The sequence below is a fragment of the Salvia hispanica genome, chromosome 3, assembly GCF_029641045.1.
Source record: "Salvia hispanica isolate PSC_SH4W2 chromosome 3, Shi_PSC_v1, whole genome shotgun sequence".
NCBI lineage: Eukaryota > Viridiplantae > Streptophyta > Magnoliopsida > Lamiales > Lamiaceae > Salvia > Salvia hispanica.
In genome coordinates, this window is record NC_142694.1 from 35,715,193 (window position 1) to 35,736,186 (window position 20,994).

Here is a 20,994-nt window from a genome sequence, read left to right on the forward strand (position 1 = left end):
TTTTTTTCCTTTTTGAAAACCATGCAATTGAAGGATAAATTGTTATTAGCCCAGTAATTAAATTGAAATGTGTTTGGGAAACACATCGGCATAAGGATAAGCAAATAATGGGCCTTGCTGTTCATTGCGTGTTACAAACTCACAACAATATTAGTTTCGGCCCAACAAGAAATACATTTATGCTAAACAAACCAATCTAAGCCTTTCGAAATGTATAAAAAATTGTCTTATAAGTATCAGACAATTATTCGAAAATATGAGAGTGTATAGGCAGGGAATCAGTGGTGCACACCCGAACTCCACATTAGTATGATATTGTCCGCTTTGGGCAAAGTTCTCACTGTTTTGCTTTTGGGGTACTCCCCAAAAGGCCTCATACTAATGGAGTAGGGGTAGCCTATTTATACACTTGCAAGTCTTGTTCATTCTCCGATGTGGGATATGGTTTGCTCCCTTTCAATCCTCCCCTCAAACCAAGACCACCAGACCATAGACCACATGCCTACCCCATGTTACAGGTCACCAGGTCACCACAGGTCTTGGTCGAGCTCGTCACATTAGAGAACTTGCAAGCGCAACCACCGAACCCCGAGCAACACAGGCCCAGCCCTGAACCAGGGCTTTGATACCACTGTAATATTGGCTTGTACCTCTGAGATTAGCCATCTCAGATCCAATCAATAAAAGAGGTCCCGGTTAATAGTGAATCCTAAGCGGTCTGATCCCTACAGTATCTTTAGGATCTTAAACAAATTAACCCAATTAGGCCTTTTAAGCAATTGGCAATCCTAAGGTGTGACAGCTTCGAAATCCATTTCGCCTGTCATCTATTGTAAGCGACGACCATCACACTGCCTCTTCCTCTCGACACTATCGACAATCTTTTTTACTATGTTCGAATCCACAAGTTTCGTTTGGTGGATCCCATGTTAGGCCATTCACAGCCGGGCCCTCACATGTGTTGTCTTAGGCAGTGGCGGACGCAAAAATAAATTTTGGCAGAGGCTTCACTAAAATTTTTCATGCGCCATCCGTCCATGAAAAATAGTGTCATTTTGCTATTTTGGGATGTCCACTAATCTCATTTCCAAAAATGGAAAGTTTTATTCTCATACTTTAACCATTATACTCTCTTTCTCTTTTACTTTATCTATTTTTTTTCTTTCTCTCTTACTTTATTAGTTTCTAATTAAAACTCTATGTCACTCACAAATGAGACTATTATTTATAGACGGATAAAGTGTTATATATATCATAAAAAAATCAAAATAATAGAAAAAAATAATGCATAAATATCTGATAGATAAAATTAATCTAGTTGTGTCACTACAAGAAAAACAGGCTTTCCCGAGCACCAAGTGCTCGGAAATATAAGACAAAATGCTCGGAAAATCGAGATATACCGAGCACTTTCCTAGCACACAGTGTGCTCGCCTTTCGCTTCGTCGGAATTTTTATGCGAGCAATTAGTGTGCTCGCTCATTTCGAGCACCAGTTTGTGCTCGAAAATTTCCGAGCACATATCAAGTGCTCGGTATTTTCCGAGCACTTTGGGACAATGGAATAGTTCCAAGCACATATCAAGTGCTCGGTATTTCCGAGCACTTTGGGACAATGGAATAGTTCCGAGCACTTTGGGGCAATGGAATAGTTCCAAGCACATCTCTTGGTGCTCGGCATTCATGCTTTTAAAAATATTATATTCTATATTTTTTATTTTATTATTAATAAATTATATATTTTATTGTATTTTCCTAAATTAGGAGTATTAATTAAATAAATAAAGTAAACCAAATGGAAATGACATTATATTGATGAAATTTTTTTACAGTGCATTTGAATTTGAAATGCAAAAAATATATGAATTTGAATACAGAGCATGATCCCGGGGACGTGGACGAAAACAGCGTAGCCTTGCTATGCATCTCAAATGGCTAACCATACACGTATCCGCTTTCTCCCGCACCATTGCAACTTGCCTTCTTCATCTTCACCATCCTCTCCTTATTCACCAAATGATACGTCGTCGCCTCTCCATTCGCCTTGAGGAAGTCCCCATAGGCAGTAACGAACTTCTCCAGATGAGTGGACTGGTAGAGATCAAAGTAGATCAAGTTCATCTTGAACCCTTCAACCTAATTTCACAATTAAAGTTAGTTAACTCAATGAAATAAATCCAATCAATAAACAAAATTTGGTTGCACACATACTTATTAGCAGCATCAACATCAACCTTGTTGTATCCTTCTAGACGGCAACACAAAATAACCAACAAAATTTAGAAATAAATTCATCATTCTGAAATATCTAAAACCACACAAATCAACTTAGGGAACAATGCTCGGTAGCTGCAATATAGACCTACAAGTATTCCAAATCAACATAAGCCCAAGATCTTCGAAATTGAAACAAAGTAACAAAATGAAGATGAAAAGAGCTAAAAATGCAGTCCAGATTATGAGCTATTTGTTGCGTTTGGGGCTGTGTGCTAGCTAAATTCATCCCTATCCATGAAATAAGCCAATCCTTTCCCAACAAACTACAAATGTCAGCTGTATTTCAAACTGAAATGGACGGATATTGCATCTTATAATGATATACCTGTTTCAGAAGACTAGACTCAACAATCACCGAAATTTATTACTGTGATTGAATCGCGAACTGTATATACCTCCTGCATAGAAGAGAGAGAGAGCATTCCACATTTTCCAATCAAGACAAAAAATGCAGAATAAATCAAATTGAATCCCCAATCTCAGTTTAACCTAATCAATTTTACTAACTCAAGCGTAATATTGCAATATTCATCAATTCTATGCATACTGAGACCAAAAACAGATACTGAAAGGGAAATTAGGGTTACCTTGGAGCTTGAGAGCAACAGGCGGTGGAGAATAGTGGAGAGCGGCGGCGGTGGAAAAAGCGGAGAGAGAGCGGCGGCGGAACGAGGAGGCTTGGTGTTCGATTGTATGCGGCGGTGGAGAAAAGCAGAGAGCGGCGGGGGAACGAGGAGGCTTGGTGTTCGATTGTGTGCAGATGTGGAGAATAGTAGAGATCGGCGGAAGAATGAGGAGGCTTGGTGTTCGATTGTTAGATGTGGAGGATTGGTGTTCGATCGCCGCTGGAGATCGGCGGCGGCGGTGTTCGATTGTGTAGGTCGTTACCGAAATGCGGAGAGCGGCGGCGGAGCAAGGAGAGAGAGACCGGCGGTGGAGAGTTTAAAACGCAGAGTAAATTTTGAGTACTTCATTTAACTTTAAATACGTTATTTACCATAAGAATATAAATATTTCTTCTTTATACTGCCGATCACACTTTTACAGTGGTCGCTTATAAGAGCATCCGCAATGGTCGGCTAGCGACCGGCTAGCCGATTCGCCGCGCTAGCCGAACCATTGCAATCGGCAAACACGAAATCGGCGAGCGGATCGGCGTGGGCTGGCCGATCGCTCGTCGCTGGCCGAAGCGCTGGCCGATCGGCTAGCCGCCATTGTGGCGGCCCGATCGGCCAGCGCCGATTTTTGATTTTATTTTTATTTTTTATTTTTAAATCATATATAAACGCGATTTTCGTTTCATTTTCATTTGCACCACTTGTTTTAACGAGTTTTCTCTCTCTCTAACTTTCTGTACAAGGGCATCATCGAGCGATGAGTAACGCGGGAGGTAGCGGTAGTGGTAGTGGTGTGGATCCTGAGGAATACGAACGGAGGATGAACGAGGCTATGGAGGCCTACATGAACCGCGGGATGGAGCGGTACATGCGTATGGTGGAACAGCAGGCGATACCTCGCCCTCCACGAGTTGTCCACCACCGAGCAGTGATTGATCGGGATCACGTAGCTGCACATCAACGGCTGTACGAGGACTACTTTGCAGAGTACCCGCAGTTTCCCGCCAACATGTTCCGGCGGCGTTTTAGAATGCACAGGGAGTTGTTTATGTGCATCGTTGGGGCATTGGAGCGTCAATATCTGTGTTTCCGCTTCAGGCACGATGCGGCTGGCAGACCCGGCCACACCCCTATCCAAAAGTGCACGGCGGCAATCAGGCAGTTGGCCTACGGAGGCGCGGCAGACATGTGGGATGAGTACCTCCACATCGGTGAGTCGTCAGCCCTGAAATGTCTGAAGGAGTTCTGTGGGGGCGTGATCAGCATTTTCGGTGAGCAGTACCTTCGAAGCCCTACTCCCGAAGATTGTCAGAATTTGATGCAGATGCACGGGGAGAAGCATGGGTTCCCCGGGATGTTAGGCAGCATAGACTGTATGCATTGGGAGTGGAAGAACTGTCCGACAGCCTGGAAGGGGGCCTACACGACCGGCTACAAGTCAAAGAACCCCACGATAATCCTCGAGGCCGTAGCTGATTACCGGCTGTGGATCTGGCATGCGTATTTTGGGGTAGCCGGGTCGAACAACGACCTCAACGTCCTGAACTCGTCTCCCCTCTTCAACGAAAAGTGCCAGGGCGTCGGTGCAGCCGTCTCTTTTGTGGCCAACGGCAACCGGCATGATATGGGCTACTACTTGGCGGATGGGATATACCCTCGGTGGCCGGTCTTTGTGAAAACGATCCGACAAACAAGTGATGAAAATAAGGCCTACTTTGCGCAACGACAGGAGTCGGCGCGCAAGGACGTGGAGCGCGCATTTGGTGTGCTCCAGTCTCGATGGGCGGCAATTAAGGGCCCAACGCGTTTGTGGGATGTCGGATGCGTTTCCGAGATAATGTACGCCTGCATTATCCTGCACAACATGATCGTCGAAGACGAAGGCGTACAACTGACTAGTTGGGTCAGTGACGATGAAGCCGGTCCAAGCCACGGAACGGCCACCCCTAGCGTACGACAGGGGGTACCTCTCGATGAAGCCGGCCGACTCAAGGAATTTGCCAACATGCGCCAAGTGGATGCTCATATTCAACTCCAAAAGGATATAATTGAAGAGTTGTGGGCACGGAGGATTGCACGGCGATAGTTTTTTTTCTTTATTATGCATGTAATTTTTTTTTTATCTATGTAACTTTTTTTAATGCAATTAATGAATTTTCCCGTATATGTGTCGTAAATTTAATTCCGTATTTTAATCGTAATTTTAATTCCGTAAATGTAGTATATTTTGAATTGTTTTTATTGCGGCTGGCCTATGGCTGGCCTAAATCTGACGTGGCAGGTGGTTTTTTCAGTGTTGCTGACGTGGCAGGGGAGAGAATGGCTGGCCTATGGCTGGCCTAAGCACCATTACGGATGCTCTAAGTTATACTGTTAAAATATCAAAAATACTATTGCAGATTTCCAACCACTTTAAAAGTGCTTGGGATATTCCAAGCACTACAAAAATGCTCGGTATCCGAACACCTTCGATTGGTAACAATAATTCCACCTAATTTTTTTCATCCAAAGCCGAGCACATTTAGATTTGCTCGCCATATTCCAACCACATATTTAGTGCTCGCTATTAACGAATAATATTAATTTATTTAATATTTTTATCCATAGTGTTCAATTTAATAAGTGAAAATTTAAAATGTAATTGCATATTTTCACAATTATAATGACAAAGTTGGCAAATAAAACAAGCATTTTTTTATCCTGACCACATATATAGTGTTCAATTAAATCAGTGAAAAATTCACAATTATAATGACAAAGTTGTTGGATAAAATGCCGAGCACATTAATGGTGCTCGCAACTATTGGTGATAAATAAAATATTGTAGAATAAATGCATAAATACTTTTTGAAATCATAATGGCATTTTACTATATATTGTGTATACCCGAGCACAATTAAATGTGCTTGGCAAATGCCGAGCACCATATATGTGCTTGGAAATGCCGAGCACCACATATGTGCTTGGAAAATGCCGAGCACCGAATATATGCTTGGGAATTATAAAAAAATAATTAATAATTATTTTACAACAATATTAGTTGAAAACATGTCAATATTTTTTGTTAGTACATTTCAATATTTTTAAGCAACATCTCACAAAATTTGCATGTATAAAAAATTTGCGGATCATTCACCATTATTAAAATTTATTTTGAACATATATTATCAATCTTATTAATTAATAGTTCCGAGCACCATATATGTGCTTGGAAAATGCCGAGCACCGTATATGTGCTTGGAAAATGCCGAGCACCTAATATATGCTCGGGAATTATAAAAAAAATAATTAATAATTATTCTACAACAATATTAATTTAAAACATGTCAATATTTTTTGTTAGTACATTTCAATATTTTTAAGCAACATCTCACAAAATTTGCGGATCTTTCACCATAAATATTAAAATTTATTTTGAACATATAATATTAATATTATTAAGTAATATGTCCGAGCACCGTATATGTGCTTGGAAAATGCCGAGCACCTAATATATGCTCGGGAATTATAAAAAAATAATTAATAATTATTCTACAACAATATTAATTTAAAACATGTCAATATTTTTTATTAGTACATTTCAATATTTTTAAGCAACATCTCACAAAATTTGCATATATAAAAAATTTGCGGATCATTCACCATAAGTATTAAAATTTATTTTGAACATATGATATCAATATTATTAACTATTAAGTAATAGTTCCGAGCACCATATACGTGCTTGGAAAGTGCCGAGCATCGTGTATGTGCTCGGGAATTATAAAAAAAATATTTTTCATCCAAATTTTTGCTACTACGTTGAGAGTAGGCGGATATTTCACTATGCAAGTATTCCAAGCACTTTTAAGGTGCTCGGGATTATCCGAGCACAAGTAAGATGCTTGCAAGTATTGGAGAAAAATTAAAAACCGATGTAGAGAAAAAAAGACTTGACATTATTATTGTTGAATTATTTCACTAAGTATTTTCTTGTAACCGAGCACATTCATGGTGCTCGCTTGTTTCCGAGCATATATTTAGTGCTCGCAAATATTGGTGATATGCTATTTGTCTCTCCCGAGCACATATTGTGTGCTCGCCCGTTTCCGAGCACTTTCGGTGCGCCATATAGTTCCATGACTAAATCACCAATATCGATCATGTTGCCTATGACTGCAATTCTCTCAAGTTAACTAACCATTTTTTTTACATTGCCGAGCACAGTTAGCTTTGCTGAAATTTGCCGACCACAAAATAAAGTGCTCGCTATATTCCGAGCACATATGAAGATGCTCGCTATATTGCGAGCACATATGAAGGTGCTCGCTATTTCTGGTCGGGAAACAGTGATTTTTTTGTAGTGTGTTTATTTTGCTAAAGCAATAAATATCTATATAAAAATGCATAATTATCTAATACAATGTGATTTTGTGAACTACTCCCTCTATTTTCTAAAGATAAAATTCTTTCTTTTTTAGTTTATTTTCTAAAAATAAAAGTTTTCAATTTTAGAAAATGGACGACATAATTCATTAACATTAATTTTATTAGTATTTTTTTTTCATTCTTATTGTATTAATTTTGTATTAAAACTTTCTAAAATCTTACGTTTAGATAAGGATGGAATATGACAAAATGAAAAAACTGACCTCACCTCACCGATTGAAGTTATAATTCTCATTTTAATAACGCTACCGATTGAAGTTATAATTCTCATTTTAATAACAAGCGTTAGTATCTAATCTAGGAAACAATTTAATAATTGTTTTAATAATTTTAGAATGTATATAGACGCTTTTCAATTTCATAGTAGTAAACGTGCCACCGTTTAAGCAGGGAGACCTTTTCAACTATTATTATTATTATATTCATTTAAATTCATCTTCTTCCTCGTCCCAAACTCATGCGGCGGCGGCTATTGCCGAAATTTTCTCTGTAAATTTATTTTTCAGTCCCTCCTCCTATTAAATCCCAAAGATATTAAGTTGGGAAGGGCTGAATATACGTTTCTAAAGAGTTTGACAATTTTTATTATAAAAATTTATTTTTAAAAAAAGTTTTGGGACCTCAACTTCACCTGTGTGCGCCACTGGTTTTAGAGAACCTGAAACAAGGTGTTACTACACTCGCACACACTCGCACTATTTGCAAAAGGCGAACTAGATCCCTCCTAGAACTAAATCCGTACAGCGAAGTTGATCATGAATTATGTCAAGATGGTTTAAAAGGACACGACGACGATGTCCAACTCCGAATGCCAATACCAAGAATTATACTCCCTCCGTCCCAGTTTTCCATTCTGATTCGTCCCACATAATTTGTCTCATTTCACTTTTACCATTTTTGGTAATGGACCTCATATTCCACTAACTCATTTCTACTCACATTTTATTATAAAACTAATATATAAAGGTAGGACCCACATTCTACTAACTTTTTCAACCCACTTTTCATTACCATTCTTAAAACCCGTGCCCGGTCAAAATGAACCGAATTATCCGGGACGGAGGGAGTATTTGTTAGGTTACAAACTCATCCCACATCGGATGAGTGAAGAAAGTTGGAAGGTGTATAATATAATTTATGTCCAACCCCAATTAGTTTGAGGTCTTTTGGGAGTGACCCAAACCAAATTCGCGCGAACTTAACTCAAATCGGACAATATCAAACTAATGTTGCAGTTAACGATCCTAACAATATCAAACTTCTCAAGAAAAAAAAATTGGGAATTTTATTAGTTTTTTTTTATTTAATAATTTACTTATTTCGCTTATTCAATATAAAAAATTTAACCTTTTTGTTTAGAATTTGTAATTATCAAAATTTCAGTAAATATAGTACAATTAGGATTCGAAGACGTGATGTGACAATTGAAAAGTGAAATCTATTATTATTATCTAAAGTGACAGTTGTGATATTAACTGAAATGTCACTGAAAGCAGTTTGGGCGGGAACATGAGTCCATTTATTAGGAGCATCTTGAGAAATGGACATAGAGCAAAAGCGGTCTCTCTATCCTTGTGCTCTCCATGTGTTTGCTCTTCCCAAAAAAAGAGTTTCGCTTACCAAAAAAGTTTGGTAGAATTATTTATGAAAATGAACACTTATTAAAACCAAACCTCTCCTCTCCCTTTCCCTCACCCTCAAAAATTATCTGCTGTCATCCTCCGGGTTACCGCTGCTGCAGTTCGTCTGCCTGGAGACCTCGCCTCCTCCGCTCTCCTTACTTTCTCCATCCAGAGGCTGCACGCAGCGCCTGACCGCCTCCATTGATGGCGCTCTGCCGTTGCCTCGCGGACTCCGGTGCCGCACCGTCGTAGCATGGGTTACCGCGGCTTGCTGCTGTCAGCGTCGTCGTCCGGGTCGTCGTGCGGCTTCTCGCAGACAGTCCCATCCACGAAAGCTAAGCATTTTATTTTATAATCTTGCTTAAAGTTCGACTTTTGAAAATTCAAACATTTGGTTAGTTGATTTGAAACTTTAGTTTGGAAGATTTAGATGGTATTATTAGTTGTGTTGGAGTTTCCCATGAGTTACATATTTTAACATACTCATGCTTAGAATTTGAAAGTAGAGAGCTTTTACCTCCGTTGAAAAAAAGTTACAAGAATAGCGAGAACTCTCTTGACTGTAGTTATCTTGATTTCTGCCAAAATCATATGTGCTTGATTGTAAGAGATTGGAGATATAAGGAGATAAATTGGGAATGTAATCTACCTTGAAAATGATTCAGACTGATACAGGAAGTGTCGTGCTCTTTCCTCTGCACTCTCTCTTTTTCTTACTCTAGACTTTTTTTTTAATTGTGAATTGTGAAATTTGGGATAAAATTCTTTATAGATTGCGAGAATCTACTGAGTATAGACCGTGATGTAGTGTAGAAGGGGTTAATTTTCGTATAATTTGTATTGATGGGGTATTAATTTGGTTTAAATTGGTTTAACTGTCAATCAATGGTTTATTTGTTGATATTAATTGTCAATTGATTGTCGTTAACGGTTGGAAAAAAAATTATGGAGCAGATTGGTCATGATAAATCGTGAAGAACTCGCCCGGCGACAACAGAGGAAGCAACCCGCCTGCTGTAGTGGGGCTGGCAGTGCCAATGGCAGTGCTGTGGAGCCTGTGTTTTCTGTACGGGACAAGAGGGCAGATAAGGAGCTCCCACAAGTGGGCTAAGTCGGAGGCCATTCTAAGGGAGTTGCAGAACTTCTACCGCCAAGCTCCGCCAGGTTGCTGATGCTATGACGGTGGAGATGCACGCTGGTCAAGATTCGGAAGGCGGTAGTAAGCTAAGATGCTCATAAGTTACGTTGACAATCTTCCCACGGGGTGTGCTTTTATATATGATTGTGCGCAAATGTGTTTTGTGTTTCCTGATTGTATTTGATATGCTTCTGTATCTATACTATTTGATTTGATTTTAGCAATCATCATTGCTCAAATCTGGTGCATTTGGCCCTTATTCAAAATCTCAACTGCTATTAGCTAATAATTCTTGATTTCAGACACAATAAACTGGTTTTTATTTCTGATTGGAGGTATGAGGAGTAGGGCGATGGTTACATTGATTTGTATGGTGGGGTTTATATAGCTTTAGGGTTTTCCAATTACATAGTACTAAAACTTATTTGTTGATAACTTTTACTTTTAGTTTTACTTTTTGTCACTGATATTATGATTTCTGATTTTGTTATCTTCACATATGTTTATGAGCTATGATTATTTTTTATTTTTATGATGTCCTTAATATCTCACTTTGATTGTGTTGTATACCATAACTATTATTAAAAATCAAGGTTAATGTTCATGTTGGGTTATATGTGAAAAATCAGTGTTGTCATGGACAATTAATATTTTTCTTAATGTTCCGTAAGGAAGTTTTTCAAAACATATGAACTTCATTTGCTTTTGTATGATTTTTAGTTTTTATGCTTGTTTTGTGAAAAAACATTATAGAATCAGTACATTTTTTTAAATTGACAATATTGGCTTACGGAGGAAGTTTGAAGTACTCTCTTTTTTCAATTAAGTTAAGTCAAAAAATTTGAGCACGTAAATTAAAAAATTGTGTTAAAAAATAGGAGAGAAAAATAAAGTATAAAAAATTAAGAGAGTAAAGTAGGTGATAGAATAAAGTAAGAGTGATTGGATGTTTTATCATTTGACAAAAGAGGAAATGACTTAACTTAGTTGGGATATCTCAAAATGGAATACGATTCAACTTAGTTGGGCCGGAGGGTATAATTAATAGACATAATGTGATTTTTTTCTTCCTATCACAAAGTTGAAACAAGAGAGAAAACAGGAGAGACGGAAAGGAGGTTGATTGGTTACCCCACCTTTAAGCATGTCGATTCGCTGTCGGTGGCTCATAGCAATTGAACGCTAGACGTTGTGAAAAAGTTTGACTATTCTGTTCGAAAAATATACAAAACTGTTCTAACCAACATTTCTATGCTACTCCCTCCGTCCCCCATAATTTGTCACCATTTGACTCGGGACGGATTTTAAGATGTGAGTGATAATGAGTTAAAGTGAAAGATACAAATTTTTAGGGACGGATGAAAATGGAAATAAGTGACAAATTTTCAGGGACGGATGAAAATGAAAATAAGTGATAAATTTTCAGGACTGAGGGAGTACTTTAATTTTCAATTTATTTAATTTTACATTTGTAATGGTCTAAAATAGTGTTATTAGTAGTAAAAAAATTTATATTTAAAGTCCACAAAATAATACTACTCATTTTCATTATTTTTTATTTATGTTAATTTATTAAGAATGTGTAATCAGTGAAAATTATTTGACCCGTGCATAACACGGGTGATAACACTAGTTGTTATTAATTCTTGGCTGAAATATATTACATTTATGTTGTGTTTGCCTAAAAATATTGTAAGACTCTCATTCAACTCAATCTTAATCAACTTTTTAATAAAATATTCATTTCTCTATCCTTTATATACACAATCCTCACTTAATTCAACCCCCGTCAACTTTTTTACTTCCATCAGTGACCCCAATCCAATCTAATTAAATATTTTCTTTAATATTTTATATTAATATTTTGATTTATAATTAATTTAAATATATTAAATAATGTCTAAAAACTATAATAAAAAAGGTATATGATTCAAATTTAAAACAGAAAATATTAGATATTCAAATAATTAAAGCACGATATAATAATAAACTAGTATTATCACGTGTTATGCACGGGTCATATAATTTTCAGTTATTAATTAATAAAAATTTTAAACAATTCAATAGAAATAATAATTAATGTTATTATTTACACTTAAAAAAAACAATATATACTAAGTCTCACTCTAAGTCAAACATTTTCTGTTCTCGTTGAGCTCATCTTAGGAGTACATATATATTTTGTATTTTATAAGTTGAGTATAGAATAAATAAAATAAATGAGGGATAAAAGTGGTGATAATGATGTTTCCACTTTAGTAAATGTGTTAATTAGATCGAGATATTAAAATAATACTAGAAAAATATGTTGCTTAGGGTGGGAAAGATGGTGTAAAGTCGTATATAGTAACACGTTATTAGATACTGCTCCATCCGTCCTATAAAAATAGTTTTTTGACTATTTTGGTCCGTTCTATAAAAATAGTTATTTCTATTTTTGGCAAGTCTTCTATCTCTTATAAAATGAGTCTCATTTTCCACTAATACTCCCCCCGTCCCGCTTTAGGAGTCCCGGTTCATCAATTTCGGGAGTCCCGCTTTAGAAGTCCCGATTGGGACAAACTAATAAAAATGCCTACAGAGTAAGTAAAAAAGTGTTAAAAGTGGGTCTCAACATTCACTACAATATTTATTTATTACACACTCAATTAAAAGTGAGTCTCAACATCCACTACAACATTGTTTATTACACACTCAAACACTTTCTTAAAACATATGGCCGACTCAACCAGGACTCCTAAAGCAGGACGGATAATATTTAATCACTTTTTCTTTCTATATCTCTCTTACTTTATCAATTCCGCATTAAAATCCATGTTCTCAAAGTCTCTATTTTTATTGAATGGATGTAATATTAGATATAAAAAAAACCATGGTTCAAGAACTTAAAAATTGGTAAATATAATAATCCCACCGTCCCATATAAATAGGTCATATTTTTTTTTTGTTTGTTCCAAAAAAATAGTTCATATCTATTTATGACAACATCCCCTCCTCTCTTTTACTTTATCATTTATGAATCCCACTATCCACTACACAATTTCAACAACTTTTTTTCCTTCTTTCTTACTTTACTAATTATGCATTAAAACCCGTGCATATTTCAAATAGTTGTGGATAGAAGGAGTATATTTTTTTGAAAATCAATAACAAAATAACAATCACACTTCAACTAAAATTTATATGTAATATGAAAATATCATTAGTGGAGTATAAAATAATTAATCTAAAATAGTTCAAAAATTTTGAAAATGAAAAACATAAATAGGAACATACTTAAAATTAGTATTTGATACGATGGGCATTGGTTGTTTATTATTAATTTAAAATAAATTGAATTTGGAGAATGAGAAAGATGAAAAAAATATATAAATAAAAAAGAAAGAAATTGGAAAAAGAAATAAAAGGATTAAAAGAGAAATATTAAACATAAAGACTAAAATATTCCTTAATACCAAAAAAATACAGAATAAAAATATTCAAAAAAGTGAAAAAATACCTTAAATGAAATTAATTCTTTTGTCCAGAAAACTCTGGGACAATATTTTTTTTTATCAAATACCAGAAATATGCAAATACAAATTACATTGTCTAAATACCTTTTTTATAGTTCGCCCTATAATTAAATACATAAATAGATTTGCTTTCAAATATACTCCATGTAAATAAGAATAGTAAATAAGAATATAGTAGGAGTGCTATGATATTGATTTATTAAATAAAAATTATACTACAATTTAAAAATAAATATAGATCATCTCCTATTCGACCATCCCAGTTAGAATGTGGAGTAACTATAACAAAATTGGGAGAGTAAAATAGTGTACTGAACATAATTCACAGAGAAAGGAAATTAGTACTATAAGCCAACTCTAAAAACAATTTAAAAAGAGAATGAATGAAAATAATTGAGGATTTATTATTTGCTTCTCTGATTGTTTTTTTGGGTAATATACAAATTTTGTCCTTCTCTTTCCCTTTTTAATAAATCTATGCAACAAAATTTTGTACAATCAAAAATTGGTTTATTTGAGAAAAAAGTAATTTATTTATGTATTTAATTAAAAAGTATAGACATATATATAGTATAGGGAATGTGCATAATATTATGGTTTTGTGTATAACTTTTTAAATTTTTTTGAACCATAAAATGTAATTAATACATACTTTAATTCAAATTTAAAAAATAATAAAGAAATGTGCTACAACGTAGGCTTAAGAGAAAGGAACACAGTTCATCTACAATTCATTTTCCCGCAAAAAAGAGCAGATTTGATATTTATAAAAAGTGGCAAAAAACCGTCCTTTTATATAAGAGTGATGCTAAACAACAACATTATGGTTAACCACACAAGGTTAAATTGGTAAATTATAGTGTTAAATAATAAATTAAATATAAGTCATAGTTAGTGGAGGAATTAAAATTACATATGTGTCCTCTGCCTTGTTTTTTGTTTTTAACTTCCCTCCATTTCATTTTTCTCTGAAAGCAAATCAACTATGTTCAAATTTTGAATTAAAGGTGCATGACGTATTTAATACTCTAAATTGGAAATCTATTATCTATCATCTATCATAATCTAAAGTGACAGTTTGATGAAAAGTCAGTTTTATCCTTTTTGGCGGGAATCATCACAAAATTTGGCAAAATCTTGGCTTAAAATTTATGATCTTATTGTAAAGTCCAGTTGATTAAAAGTAAAGCTTATAGTATCAGTTTTCTTTGTATGTATCGAGACCTGTGTGGGGGTAGGATGCAGCCTATGTGTTCTATACTTGCATAGGCTTTTGAAAGAAAATACTACTCATATTATACTATTACACAATATATATATTCTATTCTTCCAGAATATCTTCACAGCTCTTCCCAATGCAATTAATCCCTTAAAAAAATATTAATAATATGTTAGTACTCATACTTAAAACCTATAATGTATACATTTGAAATTATGAATGAAATTGTACCTATATATCCGGGGCAGGGAATAAAATCATAATTTTAGAAAATGAAAAATGAGAAAAAAAATCATAATTTTAGAATATGAAACGTGACATACAGAGAGGGAGAGAGAGCGGGAGAGAGAGAGGGAGAGGGTGACAAACTATTAAATGTTCAAAAGTCTTTCCTGCAAAGCAATAACAATTATCTATTTCCAATGCAATTTATCCTTGAACAAAGTTAAATAATACTATGTTAGTATTCATATTTAAAACCTATATTTAGAATTATCAATGAAGCAGCATCTGAGAAATCCAGAGTGAGAGAATATAGTCACAATTTTAGAACATGAAAAAAAGGGAGAATAAAATTAAAATTTTAGAACATGAAAAATAAGAGAAGAAAGAAAGAGACAGAGAGAGTGGGACAGAAAATAAATTTATAAATCTGTTGTAAATGAATAGATACCATACTAAATGAAAAACCTATTAAGTAGTATATATATTTTAAAAACTAAGCATTGAATTCGTTTGTGTAAAGAAAACTGGAGACATAATACATCCTATTAAATAAATTGATGATAGGATTTGCAAAGCATTCTAGAACTAATATTTGGAAAGAGTAGTAATTGTATTCGAAATTTGACTCTAATAATCTCTAATACCTTATCAACATTATGCTCATGTAAGTTAGATATGACTATGTTGTCAAATATAGATATAGGACATAGCTTGAAAAGAAAGAATTACATACCTTTTTTTAATATCGTGATGTCTTGATGCAATAGAGTAGGTGTTGTAGCCGCCCATGCTTGCAATGTTATCATCTCTCTATAATGATTGCAGAGTGAAGAGAGAGAGCCGCTTTTCTTTTCCTTCTCTTTCCTGTTTCTGAAGAGTGGAGAGTGAGAGGCAGTATTATATTTTTAGGATGGGTTAGGTTTTGGTTTTTTAATACAAGTGGAGTTAATAATTGCTTAAATGAATTGGGCCTTAAATGACCTTATATGGTTGCAAACTTATGAAATTAAATAGGCCGAATTTATGAAACATGAATATGTAATATTTAACTTATATTCGTATTAATATTAATTAATATTAATATGAATATGAATATAAGTGTAAAAGACTTTGTATTAATATTTGGCATGCAAGTTGTTAAAGTATTTTAAGTATGAATATTATTATCAGATATTTTTTTAAAATAGAAAATAGTTATTAAGTGGAAGGTCTTTCATGATTATGATTTTTTGGGAACATGCACAATTTCCCACAAGCATGCTGAAGAGGTGAGCACTATAAATAAGTAAATAACCTACCACTCACTCCTTCAACACTCTCACTAAACTCTCTCAACCAAAATCATTCAGCAGAATCATCATCAGAAATAGTTCAGAATCTTTCTTCTTCTTAATTTATCTATTCTCACTTAAATCACTGCTCATTTATTGTTTATCTATTCTTCTATGAATCTGCAGTCTTTATTCCTAATGTATTTCTTTCAGTTTCTGCTATTTCTGCTTTATCACTAATTATTTCTGTTTTAGTTTCATATTATGCCTTAATGTTACATTATGTTTTTATAAGTTTCTATAACTACTTAGCACAACACTATGAAGGTAGTTTTCTAACCTGTATTTGTCATTGCTGTGATGCACCTCATCTGTGAAATCTTGAGTGCTATCTCTCATTCATATTTTGGATCACAAAGTTCCTACAACTAATGAATGAAATTATTTGTTCCTGTTTCTGAACTTAATACAGTCTTATTCAATTTAAGTGATTGGTTGATTCTCATAAAAAGGCACTGACCTCATTTTACAATTTCTGTTCAATGATTTGCCTTTTTTGACACATCTATTTGCAATCTATTGGGATAATTTCCTGCACAAAGTAGGCTGTTAGTTTAAATACTGCAGACATTCTTTAAATTAGTCACTGATTTTTTAATATTTCTTTTCAATAGAAGAAAGCGCTGTATCTCAAACAATGGCACCATTCATTAGTTGCAGGACAATCTTCTACCTAAAGTTACAACTCTACCATCAATGTCTGTTGCATCCGTGTTTATGAATACAATTCTGGAGACAACAATGATAGCACTTTGGAAGTAGTATTCCATGATAGGCTGGTATGTTTACCAAAATAGAATACATGAAATATAGAAAGTTATACATAATATATATGTTTCTATTTACTAATTTTATGTTAATTTTTTGTTTATAGGGCACCGGACTTCAAACTTCTCTTCCAAAGAATGCATGCAAGAAAATTGGTTCACAAATATAGGCTCATAGATATTCCAAGCATGCATCATTGTATTCAAAAGCACATGAATCATGCAAAGTAAATTATTTGTTTTCAGAATTTGCTTATGCTTTCTACAAACTGTCATATTGACACCACATGAATCATGCAAAGTAAAATATTTGTTTTCAGAATTTGCTTATGCTTTCTACAAACAGCCATATTGACACCAAAATGACAACATTATCACAGTTATTAGCAAAGTATGGCATACATAATTATATATTAGGTAATTTCTAAGTTACCTTGACTTCACAACATTAATTTTAGTCTTTTTGCACTCAGAAAACACTGCAGAATATGACTGTAAAGTTTATATGTTAATTAAAATTCAGATTATAGTTTATTTTCGTTTAAAATATAATTGCAGTTTATTATTTTAATCAATAGTTAAGAATATGATCTATTTTGGGACAAAAATGACCACAAATTTCTAAAGATCAGTCAAGCATGGTCATATATATTGCAAGCTTGCATGAATGCATTTAACAGCACATGATTCGTGCAAATTAAATTCTTATTTTTCAGAATTTGATGCATGCTTAAAAACAAATACACCCATATTGACACCAAATCACATTATCACAGATATTAGCAAAGTATGGCATACATATTAAGTTACTATTCTAAGGTAACAAAATTACCTTTAATGCACAACACCAATTTTAGTCGTTTAGTACTCTTAAAACCCCATTATCTTCCTCTGCAGAATATGAGAGTAAACTTTAAGTTAATCAAACAAATCTATTCATGATGATATAGGATACTAAACCAATGAAAAAGAACCAGACATGAAAATTCACAGTTTAATATTAAGTGGAATGGATATTGTGGGAATGATTTTGCAAATGAACTTCTCAGATTTATTACTGATGAAGCTCAGATTTACCTAATAGTACATAACATCTATAAATACTATTTCCATGCCTGCTACAAGGCCCAAGTGAATAGATTTCTTTATATACTCTCAAAACAACATTACAACATCAGTGACACCAAAGGTAAACAATTACTAGAAAACAAACACTATATCTCACCTCTAAATATATGTTTGAATTGCCATTCATTTCCATGTGTATCCTTAGCAATCAATTCCGGTGTCAGCAACTCAGAATCTGTTGGCTCATATTCTGATAGGAGAGCAATCATCGTCAGCGAAAGCAAATATAGGAAATTAGCACTGAATACATATGTATACAGCTAAAGGAAGCAGATAAATAGTTACCAATGGGGGAAGACACTCATTTGCATGTTTATGAAAGACAGAAATCCACCATGAGTGCTGGTATCAGAAGCAGTCAAAACTAAGCAGGACGAATAAACTGCAGGTATAGGAGTCTCATCAATTGGACTATCCGAACTTATCGGCTCGCTTTGCTACAAATTGATTAACCCAGTTAAATGTTAAGTTGCAAACCAAAAAGATGCTTGCTTGATTTTTGAGCTAGGCACAATAAAAGAACAAACATGATGATTTTTCCAAAATCAAGGAGCAAGCGAAAATCAATTAGGTTTAGTAGGGTTTAGAGTTTTGGGGTATTTGTCAAAAATCTGACGAGGAAGAGAATTTTTGCCTCAGATCTGTTATGGTTTTGGCCAATTTTTTAGAATCATGTAGAAAAATTGATTTCTCTAGAGTTTTGAAAGGGATTTCGATTACCTTTTCGCTGTTGAAGTTCGTCGCTTATTGCGCGTTCCCACCGTAAGCTCCACTGACGTCGCATCGGCGCTTTCCGGAGAGAGGGAGACATCCACACTGGCGACGGATTTGTGAGGGCGGATCAGATAGATCTGAAGACACTCGACGAGCAGCTCCACCGGCATCTCATCCACACAGAGAGAGATGATGAGGTTGAACAAGAAATGAGAAATGGGCAGCGGCGACGTCTGGAATACGGCGGCGGCATCTCGGCGTGGAGGTGGCCACCGTAAATGAAGAAAGATTGAGATGGTAGGTGAGGAGAGAGATTGAGCTGCAATAACCGAGAAGTCACCCACCACATTTTATTTTTTCTTATTTCTAATTTTAAAATGGACTTTTAAATTTTATTTCTTTACTTTTATTATTCCATACTAAATCGTGTAAAAATTCGTTGATTATTTCTTGAAAATTTTCTAAATTTAGTTCTATAATTTAATATTCCTTCTGTCTCACGTTATGAGTTACATTTTGTGTGAACACAAGTTTTAAGAATTGTAAAAAATAGTGAGTTGAAAAAATAAATGAAATGTGACTCTTATTTAGGAACGAATTAAAATAGCAAAATGTGACTTTTATTTCGGTACGGTAGGAGTATTTCAACCATACTATTGATATTAGTATATTTTTATTTTCATTTAAACTATTTAAATTATATTTTTTTCAAAGGAAAATAATCTTTCCAGTTGATAGAACAAAATTTTATGTAATGTTATTTCGAGCGTTCATTAGTGAAATTAAAATAGAAGTAAATGTGTACTCCCTCCATCCCACATTTGTAGTAACATTTAGTTATGGCACGGGTTTTAAGGAATTGGTGGAGTGTGTAATTAATGAAGTGAGAGGTGGAGTGTGTAATAAATGAAGTGAGTTGGTGGAGTGAGATGATGAAGTGTGTAATAAATGAAGTGAGATGATGGAGTGTGTAATAAATTAAGTGAGTCGGTGGGTCCCTTTTTGACTTTTTTTGGTTTTTATTTTTGTTTTGATTTATTTTAATGTAGATAATGGCATTTGGGTGTAATTTTAGTGAATAATGGGATAAAATTTTATGTGCAAATATGGTAAATTCTAAATGTTACTCCAAATGTGGGACGGCTAATGCAATGGGCCTGTTTTTATTTGATCTATTTATATATTCTAACATTGTTTTAAGTTAATAATTTTGCTATTGTTATTAATTATTATAATAAATTATTTATAATATTTCTTACTCCCTCCGTCCCAGTTTTATAGTCACATTTTTCCATAAAAGTCTGTCCCAGATTTATAATCACATTTAGAATTTTTCATATTTGGACATAAAATTTTACCCCATTATTCACTAAAATTACACCCAAATGTCATTATCAACATAAAAATAAACCAAAACAAAAATAAAAAACCAAAAGGTCAACAAGGGACCCACCTTCAACCAACTCACTTAATTTATTACACACTCTTTCATCTCACTTCATTTATTACACACTCCACCATCTCACTCTTCCATCTCACTTCATTAATTACACATTCCACCAATTCCTTAAAACTCGTGCCCTAACTAAATGTGACTATAAATGTGGGACGGAGGGAGTATTTGAATTACAAATTATTAATTTAAATATATTTCGTTGTCTTTGATCCTACTAATTAATCGGCATAATTCATATATTGTGAATATTAATTTCCATTCGTCGAAACTCATACTCTTTCATCCTTATTTACACATATTTCCTTTGCCATTTATTTTATTTTATTTTACTCCACTCATATTATAAATTAAAGTTGTATAAAATCGTTTGTCGAATGTAAAAAATGTTTAATTTACAGTGAGTTAGGTGTTTATAATATTGTGAATACTTATTGTAATTAACACATATTCTTAAACATAGTACATTATTATATTTTTATTGTCCGCTTTTTTAAAATTTACTTTACTTTATAATTTATCCTCATTATTGGAATATCTTATGTCCCGTGCATAGCACGG

The 20,994-nt window shown here is 34.2% G+C and overlaps 3 long non-coding RNA genes across 7 annotated transcripts; 1 reads left to right on the forward strand and 2 right to left on the reverse strand.

Moving 5' to 3' along the window:
• Positions 1-1,786: 1,786 nt before the first annotated feature.
• On the reverse strand, positions 1,787-3,256 carry LOC125212627 (uncharacterized). Of its 2 annotated transcripts, XR_016136687.1 has the most exons (3): positions 2,864-3,256; positions 2,211-2,674; positions 1,787-2,135 (listed from the first exon to the last, which is right to left on the reverse strand). It is a non-coding gene; the product is annotated as an uncharacterized LOC125212627 (long non-coding RNA). The 2 variants fall into 2 exon arrangements; XR_016136686.1 differs by having other exon boundaries at positions 1,787-2,674.
• Positions 3,257-14,733: 11,477 nt separating this feature from the next.
• On the reverse strand, positions 14,734-19,322 carry LOC148930629 (uncharacterized). Of its 3 annotated transcripts, none has more exons than XR_016136469.1 (8): positions 18,987-19,322; positions 18,552-18,648; positions 18,364-18,456; positions 17,971-18,029; positions 16,832-16,903; positions 16,652-16,739; positions 15,774-15,904; positions 14,734-14,964 (listed from the first exon to the last, which is right to left on the reverse strand). It is a non-coding gene; the product is annotated as an uncharacterized LOC148930629 (long non-coding RNA). The 3 variants fall into 3 exon arrangements; XR_016136467.1 differs by having other exon boundaries at positions 15,774-15,910; XR_016136468.1 differs by having other exon boundaries at positions 15,774-15,910; positions 18,552-18,703.
• On the forward strand, positions 16,360-17,386 carry LOC125215336 (uncharacterized). 2 transcript variants are annotated; one of them, XR_016136470.1, is made up of 3 exons: positions 16,360-16,409; positions 16,986-17,150; positions 17,246-17,386. It is a non-coding gene; the product is annotated as an uncharacterized LOC125215336 (long non-coding RNA). The 2 variants fall into 2 exon arrangements; XR_007175250.2 differs by lacking the exon at positions 16,360-16,409 and having other exon boundaries at positions 16,898-17,150.
• Positions 19,323-20,994: the final 1,672 nt, after the last annotated feature.